The sequence below is a fragment of the Amblyomma americanum genome, chromosome 5 (assembly GCF_052857255.1).
Source record: "Amblyomma americanum isolate KBUSLIRL-KWMA chromosome 5, ASM5285725v1, whole genome shotgun sequence".
Lineage (NCBI taxonomy): Eukaryota > Metazoa > Arthropoda > Arachnida > Ixodida > Ixodidae > Amblyomma > Amblyomma americanum.
Genome location: NC_135501.1, coordinates 4661962 through 4672448, shown reverse-complemented (window position 1 = coordinate 4672448; position 10487 = coordinate 4661962). Strand labels below are relative to the sequence as shown.

The 10487-nt window shown below is 49.6% G+C and overlaps 1 long non-coding RNA gene across 1 annotated transcript; it reads left to right on the top strand.

Moving 5' to 3' along the window:
* Nucleotides 1–8560: 8560 nt before the first annotated feature.
* On the top strand, nucleotides 8561–9661 carry LOC144134563 (uncharacterized). The gene is made up of 2 exons (XR_013315149.1): nucleotides 8561–8665; nucleotides 8749–9661. It is a non-coding gene; the product is annotated as an uncharacterized LOC144134563 (long non-coding RNA).
* The last annotated feature ends 826 nt before the right edge of the window (nucleotides 9662–10487 follow it).

Genomic DNA, 10487 nt, shown 5'->3' with positions numbered 1-10487 from the left:
ATGGCGATTGCACTGCATACAGCACGACTTTGGTCCCTGTGTTTTTAAATAAAAACATCAGATGTCGAAGGTCATGGTCGTGTCCGAGGATGGCTTCCACAGCTGGGGCCTAACCATAGGGACCGCACACGCTTTGTCGTCGTTGCCAAGTGGAGAGGCCCAAGATGGCTGGCATCCTTAATAAAGATCCCTTCTCGGGGCCGCTTTAGTGTTTCCTGGCAGATCACGCGCTTTCCACCCTGTGCACATGCTCTCATTTCCAATTAAAAAGGTCCTTTAATAACAAGATGTTGCATGGTACTTGAACAATAGCGGCTACAATGACAAAGGTGAAGAAGTGCTGGAGTTACTCGGAAATAAAAAAGGTTGGGGGTGCCCACATAACAACCTGAAATGGTTTTGGACAGGACTCCTAGTTAATTGCATTTGGAAGAGAAAGACAAGGTTTAATTTTGCAGTGTAAGCTTGCTTCTCTAGAATGAACAGAGAACGTTGCCTCACACTGCTTGGGCCACCTTCCTTGACCCCATGAAAAAAAAAATACAGGATGCCTCTGGGAAACTATTTGCGGAATCTCCGCCCCCCCCCCCATTCAGGAGGGACGGGTGGGTGGGGGGGGGGTGACGGCCTCCTCTTTGTCGGGCTCGGCGCGACGCACGATGGACAAGACGGCGAAAGGAAGGGGGCTGTCAGTGACGCATGTTCCGCGCTCTTCGCTTAGCCAGCGTACAAGTCCCTTCGACAGCCTGAAATGCCTTCGGTGGGCATCGTCATGCATGTCGAAAGGATTGTCATGCACGTGCGACCGCCGATAACATTCCTTGCAAGCTTATTCATTGCCGTGAAAATCACGTCCTCCCCGTATCTCGCCCCAATTTTTTTGAGCCGGTGTGAAATTCAATGGATGTATGGAATGCCCACACCACTTGTCTACGTCCACCGTCCTCTTTTTTACTAGCATGGGCCTCCCTCCTTTGAACAGGATCCTTTCGGAGATCTGAGCCAACTCAGATCAGGATACCCGGCTTCTTTCAGCCTCTCTACCTGCCCCAGGAAGCTAGCCTCCGCTCTGTGTGTACAGGATTTCCCAAGAGCTCTTTTAAGCATGAAGTCGCTATACCCGCCTTGACGAGTGTGGAATGCCCCTAACTGACGTTCAAGAGAGGTTTTTTTTTTGTCCAATGGTGAAATTCCCAACAGACCCTGCTCTCTAGATAATGGATCCGGAGGTATAAAAACTTTTTTTTATGGCGCAAGGGCATCTATGGCCAAATACGCCTTGACACAAGGTATTTTCTTTTTCTCAAGGTGGGGTCAAAGACCCATTTCCCAAGCATTTCACCCTAAATAAGCCGAGCACCAGACCAGGGAAAAGCTTGTACCCATTGTATCCCCGGCACTGGGGATCGAACCCCGCACCTCCCGCATGCGAGGCGGATGCTCAACCACTTGGCCACCGCTGCTGTCGGTCTAAAAACTGTAGGGTAGCTGAGCTGGGTAGTTCGAAGGTGAATCGCAGGCCACTACCTGTATCTTTGAAGATTTTGACGACGTCCGGAACTGCCCTGGGAGAGTTCGACTTAAGAATGATTAAAAAATCATCGACGTAACGGAACACTTTTAGCACGAGGTCAGCAAGATTTTGTGCCAGTTCTTGATCCATCCTGCTCAAGTAAATATCGCTCAAAACGGGTGCCACACGGGAGCCAATGCACACACCCGATTTTTGGACGTACACCTTTTCGCCCCGACCAACAACGGTTGACTCTAGGTAAAATGATAGCAGCTCCAGGAAACTTTCTATGGAAACCCCCGCACCCCGCCACGAACACCAACTCGTCATTGTCTTTTACAATGCAGTCTTTCACTCTCTGCATGAGCTGAGCACGGGGTAGCGAATAAAATAAGTCCTCCACATCGATGCTGAAGGTAGAGTACTTTTTCTTATCCAGCCCAGACAGGTACTTAACCACACTTGCGGAATTGTTCACCAAGAAAGGATCCGAAAGCTTGAGTGAGCTCAAATGTCGCTGTAGAAATCCCGACACAACATGCTGCCAAGTGTTGCGCTCGGATATGATTGTCCTGAACGTTCAGGGAATGTAATTTCACACCGGCTCAAAAAAGTTGGGGCGAGATACGGGGCGGACGTGATTTTCATGGCAGAGAATAAGCTTTCAAGGATTTGTAGTGCTGTGCGAAAGAAGCTCGAGCCTGAGAGCAATCGTGCTGGAGCTGAGTGCTCGATAGCGCACAGACAGAAAACCAGGCTCACAGAGTGTAAGACTGGAGTCGTATACGAAGTCCCCCTCTCGTGTGGGAAGAAGTACATCGGCCAGACGGGTCGATGTATTAACGAGATGTTAGCAGAACATCGTAGGTCGTTGAAGGGCGCACCTTCCTCTAATCTCGCCCTGCACTGCAAAGAGTGCAAAGATTGCTTCCCACGATTGAACAAGACCAGCGTCTTGTTTAAACACAGGGATCAGGTTTGCAGGGAGTTGGTGGAAGCGTACCAGATCAAGGAATCAGCATCACCATCTGTAGGCCTCATTGATGGGGAGATACCTTTTTTGCGCAGTTTCTTTAGCGCAAGCAGGCGGTGTGGAGCGCTAGCTTGGCAGGAGTGTGCCTGTGAGTTCGCTGTTTGTTTGTTTTGTATCTTGTCTCTGACGATGCGGAGATTGCTTTCAGGTTGTGATCAGTGGCATCACGTTACATGTGCCAAGATGGTGTGTGATAGGGTTTGCGCTTTCGGGTTTTTAGCATGTTTTTCGCGGGATGAAGATGCATATATAGGCCTTTTTTCCTTGAAGAAAAAATCTGTTGATAGTCTGCGCTCGTGTCGTGCCTTCTTGTTCTCTGTCTTCGTTTCTTTGCGCAGTTAAACATGATACATACCCAGCTCCAGTGCGCCTTTGTTTGTCTCCGTAGCGACTACTTGCGCTTTGTGGAAATCCACGCCAGCCATGAAAATTTACATATTAGACCTCGCTACAGCATTATCCCAGCGCAGCGCGCCTTCGTTTCTTTGCGTTCTAACTTTTATGCAGCGCACCTTTGTTTGCTCGTTACTTTTGTTCTTTTCAGTCGTTTCCTGAATCCGTCCAAAGAGCCGGGCTAGGTGGATGATTATGGAACCACATGGCGATCGCACTGCATACAGCACGACTTTGGTCCCTGTGTTTTTAAATAAAAACATCAGATGTCGAAGGTCATGGTCGTGTCCGAGGATGGCTTCCACAGCTGGGGCCTAACCATAGGGACCGCACACGCTGTGTCGTCGTTGCCAAGTGGAGAGGCCCAAGATGGCTGTCATCCTTAATAAAGATCCCTTCTCGGGGCCGCTTTAGTGTTTCCTGGCAGATCACGCGCTTTCCACCCTGTGCACATGTTCTCATTTCCAATTAAAAAGGTCCTTCAAACCCTGCAGAAGGCTTGAATTAGCAACTGCTAATAACAAGATGTTGCATGGTACTTGAGAAACAATAGCGGCTACAATGACCAAGGTGAAGAAGGGCTGCGAGTTACACGGAAATAAAAAATGGTTGGGGGTGCCCCCATAACAAGCTGGAATGGTTGGACAGGACTCCTAGTTAATTGCATTTGGAAGAGAAAGACAAGGTTTAATTTTGCAGTGTAAGCTTGCTTCTCTTGACCCCATGAAAAAAAAGGATGCCTCTGGGAAACTATTTGCGGAATTTCCGCCCCCCGCCCCCCGATTCAGAAGGGGAAGGGGGGGGGGGGGTGACGGCCTTTTCTTTGTCGGGCTCGGCGCGACGCACGATGGACAAGACGGCGAAAGGAAGGGGGCTGTCAGTGACGCATGTTCTGCGCTGTCATTAGGACGAGCTGCCCGGCCTCTCCGCGGCAGCTCCCCTTTGAACCCCCCGCCTGTTCAATCGGAGGCGGGCGACGGCGGGGTGGTGTTGAAAAGGAGCGCCCTTGGGGTCAAGTGCCCCCCACCCCCCCCCCCCATAGAGACAGAGACGGCCGAGCGCTTTGAATCTCGCGTATTGTTCGCGCCCGAACCGAACAAGACGCGGCTGAGACCAATTTGAGTCAAACCAGGTCCAGATGTGGCGGTGGCCAGCCGGTTTACCGGCTTCGGGCTAAGCCGCGCGCGAGCAACGCGCAATTCCCCTGGAAGGTCAAGACAAGCGGTCATGCGGGCACAGCGAAAGCGCCTCGCGACAGACGATCTGGCGACACAGCTAATTGAATACAGCGGGAGCGGCCGATCGTCAGCGAAAATCAGTCGCACGTGTGCGCGCGATATGCAGATATGCAGCTAGTGGTGCTCTTGTAGCGTGTTTCGTCTTTGTTATTGTTTGCATAGGTCGTGATCGCTTATGCATCTTTTTCGAACCTCAAACGTAGTACTTGCCCAGAAGATGGCACGATCAAAATGGCAGATGGCAAATGGGGCAAAAAGAGAACATTAAAAAAATAATCGCTTCACTAGCAAGAAGGACAGTGGTAAACCGGCACGATAAAGCGCAAGCTTCACGAAACCTGGTAAGAGGATCGGTGGTGAATCCTTCGATGTAGACGGCTCAAGTACAACTGGCTACGTCTCATCGAGTTTTCTCTTCCCTGCAGCTTCATGCAAGATGTTGCTGTGAACAACATATCTAATGCACGTGCAGCAGGGGATTCCTCCTTTCTGTTTCGTTCATACGCTTCGATCAGTGATTTGATGCTCCCCTGCTCCACGTGTTTTATAAATACTGTCGAAAATCGTACTCGAATATAACAACTTCGAATTCATCAATCAACACTATTCACAAATTAACGGCACAGCCATGGGTACAAGGATGGCCCACACCTACGTCAACATCTTCATGCATAGTAATAAGTAAATTTTTGAAAGATTGTCCCATTAAGCCCACCCTATACAAACGCTACTTGGATGACATCTTTTTAATTTGGACTGACACACCTCGTCCACCCCAACATATCTTTCACTTACACGTGCGCCCACACCACAATTAACTTCCTAGATGTTGAGATTTTGGTAAACGAAAGCTCACTCACCACCAGTAAACCGACGGACCGTCAACAATACGTACACTTCCAAAGCTGCCATCCTCGTCACTCTAAAACAAGCATCCCATACTCTCAGGCACATCGATCTAAAGGAATATGTTCCCAAGATGAAGACTTCGTAAAAAATTCCAAACGCATGCAAGAAGTCCTCATTAAGCAGCGATACCCGTCGCCATTGCCGACGATGCCATTCAAAGGACATCTAAACCCAACCGAGAGCAAATACTGGAGTGACGTCGATACAGCGAGCAAACAGACCATCAGGCAAATCTCGTACACCCCTTCACCAGTAACCAGCCGCCTAACGTACGTAAACAAAATCTTCAAAAAAACATTTCAACATTCTCAAACAAAGCGAGCTAGCGCCTCGCCAAAATTTTCACTGCTCTCCCTCATGCAGTCTACAGACGACCGAAAAACATTCGAAACATTCTAATACACTCAGTCACATAAAGAGACGGTTTTGGGGTGTCGACCTTGTGGAAAAAGTAGATTCCAGGTCTGCAAACACATTACAAACATCAAGCTGTGAAATAAGCACAGCTTCAGGATTCAAATGGAAAATTAATGACAACTCTGATTGGGATTTCTGCAACGTAATATACCTCCTAGGATGCAGTGTGTGCAGTACGCAGTACATTGGGCAGACCGTTAACTTTATACGAATTCGCTTTATTAACCACCGCGCGCATATTTTATCCCTACCTCCCCTTGTTAAAACACATATATTAATGAGAAAAACGACCCATTTGATGCAATTAAGTTAACAGTCCTACAGGGTGGGTTCCACAACAAAGAGATCTCGAGAAACGCGAGTCGTACTTTATTTACAAATTTAATAACAATTCCTCACGGCATTAATGAAAGTCCGGGTGTATTGACCTCCATCGCCCCTTGCAGAGCCAATGCTGACCTTAGGAATTCCGGCGCGACAAACCTCGGTCGTTTGTCGCCAGCGGCATCTTTTTCAAGCTTCGCTGCCCGCTTACACAAAGCTCTGAATTCATCCCCCACCCCTGTCTTGCCAGTTCGACGCACCACCTTGCCGAGCGGGGTGCAATTGAAGAACCAAGAACCCTTGATGGGCACAAAAGAAAAATACTAGAAAAAGGAGAAAGAAATAAAGAGAAAAAGAAAAACGCTTTGTACCCTTCCGCCCAGCGAGCTTGCGCGGGAGGCCAGCCCGCGGGGGAAAAAAGGAATAACGAGGGGAGGGAGGGCATCCGGGCCCTCAAAGCAACAATAACAGACTTTGGCGGAGTCCCGGAGCAGATAAGAATCATAGATGCATGTACTGCCCGTGCCGCCGGCCAAAACGAGCAAACAAATAAACAATAAATTCAGACAGGGCAGGAGACGTTCCAGGAGCGTCTTCGGTACGAATAGTGAAGGCGGAATCAGCGGCGCAGTTAGCTTAACTACACACACGTGCACTGTGCATGAAACACACACACAAAGGAAAAAGAAAAAAGGCGGCAAAACATACGAGTTCGCGAAAGTGTCCTGTGGGGGGGTAAAGGTGAATGGCAGGAGCATTTAATCAAGGGTTCTTGGTTCTTCAATTGCACCCCGCTCGACAAGGTGGTACGTCGAACTGGGAAGACAGGGGTGGGGGATGAATTATGAGCTTTGTGTAAGCGGACGGGCAGCGAAGCTTGAAAAAGATGCCGCTGGCGGCAAACGACCGAGGTTTGACGCGCCGGCACTCCTAAGGTCAGCACTGGCTCTGAAAGGGGCGATGGAGGTCAATAAACCCGGACTTTCATTAATGCCGTGAGGAATTGTTACAAATTTGTAAATAAAGTACGACTCCCGTTGCTCTCTTTGTTGTGGAACCCACCATGTAGGACTGTGAACTTAATTGCATCAAATGGGTCGTTTTTCTCATTAATATATGTGTTTTGACAAGGGGATGATGGGTAGGAATAAGATATTTACTTATGCAAGAGTGACTAGCTATGAGCAAAAATTTCCGTGTTTCAATTTTCAAAACTGCGAACTTTGACCGCAGCGTCCCGGACAAATAATTCCAACTCCCGACCGCGTTTTTAAATTCATTCTAAACGGGGTACGTGTTTACTGGTACCTGCAGTGGTCGGCTGCGCAACTATATATATAAGCTATCGCGTGCAGCTGTCATATTATAAAAGAAAATCCGCACAAAACAAAAATTACGCAGCAACGGGCTGTGGCGAATGATTGCGCGCAATATTTTTTCGCGGGTTAGTGAAACGAACAGTTTTGTTTTAAATCACGAGAGTTGTATCAAAAGCCTTTATATGTCGTCATTAATTACGATAGGTACGACGACACAGTGAATAGGAGTTTATATAGACTGTCGTCCTTCAAAGACCCAATGCTTTTCTCCTCCAAAACGTCGTGTAGAACAAAACCGGACCGCCAAATTTTGACACGGTTGTACGAAATTTCTGCACTAACGAAAGCTATGAGTGTAGTCTCCTGCATGTAGAGAATGAAAAATACAAGGAAAAATTATAATATGTATGCTCTAGGTCAGGTTCATAGTCCTACAGCACTCGATTGTAAATGCAGGCACTCGACGGAGCGCTGATAGACGGGCGTGGTCACCTGTAGGCGCATTTGCGTGGCTTTGCATGGATAGTACGTGTTTAACCTCTCAGGTCTGCAAAAGCTGTATCGGGTCCGCCAGGCAGTGGCGATTATAATAAATGCACAACGAAGCGCGCCGTTCGAGCGCACTAAAATAATACACCAGCAGTTCAAGGATATCATATATAATAAAAATATAGAAACGTGCATGCAGTGTGTGAAAGCGCGGCGCATCAGGTGCGCTTTTTGAACCCGCGCGCGCTGTCAAAAACGTGGGGAATTCCGAGAAAAACCTAGGGAAAATATGTCTCTTCCCAACCGGACACGACGTCATTAAAAGTCACGTGGCCATGACGTAACGTGACGTTTTAGACGTGACGTCACATTTTGTTTGACCAATCAGCGTTTCCAACCCGCCTGCACCGAAAGAAGCGTTTCGGTGGAGGTGGGCTGGAAACGCTGATTGGTCGATGGGATGCGCTTCTCCGTGACGTTTTTCTGCTTCTCCCTCGTTCTCAACCGGACGTGGGTTCGCCGCGCCTCTCTCGGCCTGTCCCTAGAGTGCCTAGGGAATCGCTAGGGCCGGCTGGCCGGCCGCCGGGCGTGCGTGGTCTGCGGGCATTCTCTTCGTGAGCGTAGGCGGCGGTGCGCGCGTTTCGGAAGCTGTGCAGGTATGGCTTTTTTTTTTGCGTGGTGCGCTCGTCGGCGCAGCCAGCTGAAATTTCTGTACAGTTCTTGCTTCCACGACATTGCGACGACCCCCAAAAGGCGCTGACCCGCGAGAAATCGCCAGCGACATAAAGGTACGCATTTTATCTCAAATTTCGCTTCATGAAGTGCTGTACCGCTTACCTACATGCCTTGCGCATTTCAGGACCTCGTTTTCCTGCTGCAGGAGCACGTCGTGGTGGTGTTCAAAATTTTGCAACTCCATTACGACGACCCACATAAGGTGCGGTTTGAGGACCGCCGGCGTCGCCATCTGAACCGCCGTCTGACAGCCACGATGAAGCGCTTGTCTGGCGTGCACGTTCTCAATCACGAGGTAAGGGTTGAACAACGTTTTCGCAAGTTTTCTCGTGCAGAACTCGCTAAATTGCGGCGCTTGTAACGTAACTTTTTTTGCAGCATCGTTTCCTGGATGCTTCTGGCGAGCCGATGCTGTCCTTGTTTGCCGCAGACCGGGGCATCGACCAGATGTCAAAGATTATCGTCGCGGCCCTCGTCATGATCTACGGACCAGGGATAGCGTCGGCTTCAAGGGCAAGACCAGGAGAGGTGTACGTCGTGCACCGGTGTCGTCGGTGCGGAGCCAAAGGGCACAAGACGGACCACTGCTGGGCCTACTGCTCACCGCGCCGCCACGCCGCTGCAGGTCGCGGTTGAAGTGCTCCTGCAAACGGCCCTTTTTAGGGCCACCTCATTGTTTCCTGGCAGATCGCGAGCGTCCCGTTTCGTGCCCGTATTCCCTCTCTGTCGAAATCGACGCCAGACATCAAAATCGCGCGGTGTGAGCTAGTAAATCTCTGGTAGAGACAAAAACTCGTGCTTGTATACAGACTTACCCATCTCCAGTGCGCCTTTGTTTATTTCCGTAGGCACTACTCGCGCTTTGTAGAAATCGACGCCAGCCGCGAAATTTTGCATGTTAGACCTCGCTACAGCATTAGCGCAGCGTGCCTTCGTCTCTTTACGTTCTAACTTTTATGCACCGCACCTTTGTTTGCTCGTTACTTTTGTTCTTTTCAGTCGTTTCCTGAATCCGTCCAAAGAGCCGGGCTAAATGGATGATTATGGAACCACATGGCGATTGCACTGCATACAGCACGACTTTGGTCCCTGTGTTTTTAAATAAAAACATCAGATGTCGAAGGTCATGGTCGTGTCCGAGGATGGCTTCCACAGCTGGGGCCTAACCATAGGGAGCGCACACGCTTTGTCGTCGTTGCCAAGTGGAGAGGCCCAAGATGGCTGGCATCCTTAATAAAGATCCCTTCTCGGGGCCGCTTTAGTGTTTCCTGGCAGATCACGCGCTTTCCACCCTGTGCACATGCTCTCATTTCCAATTAAAAAAGGTCCTTTAATAACAAGATGTTGCATGGTACTTGAACAATAGCGGCTACAATGACAAAGGTGAAGAAGTGCTGGAGTTACACGGAAATAAAAAAGGTTGGGGGTGCCCACATAACAACCTGAAATGGTTTTGGACAGGACTCCTAGTTAATTGCATTTAACGAGAAAGACAAGGTTTAATTTTGCAGTGTAAGCTTGCTTCTCTAGAATGAACAGAGAACGTTGCCTCGCACTGTTTGGGCCACCTTCCTTGACCCCATGAAAAAAAAAAGGATGCCTCTGGGAAACTATTTGCGGAATTTCCGCCCCCCCCCCCCCCCGCCCCTCGATTCAGAAGGGGAAGGGGGGGGGGGGTGACGGCCTTTTCTTTGTCGGGCTCGGCGCGACGCACGATGGACAAGACGGCGAAAGGAAGGGGGCTGTCAGTGACGCATGTTCCGCGCTCTTCGCTTAGCCAGCGTACAAGTCCCTTCGACAGCCTGAAATGCCTTCGGTGGGCATCGTCACGCATGTCGAAAGGATTGTCATGCACGTGCGACCGCCGATAACATTCCTTGCAAGCTTATTCATTGCCGTGAAAATCGGGCGGTGAGCATTTCTGGTGCGAAGTGAAGGAACTTAGTAAGGTCTGCAAGGAAAGACCTTACGCAACTTTACTGGGGCATAGCCGCCTTTCCGAAATTAACCGTGACAAGTGCCTAGCTGTCTTTGGATTCCAGCGAAGTTGCAGCTGTACCTCCGAATCCTCCTCGCCCGTTCCCACGCGGCTTCGCATGCCATGTCGCCATGTGCGG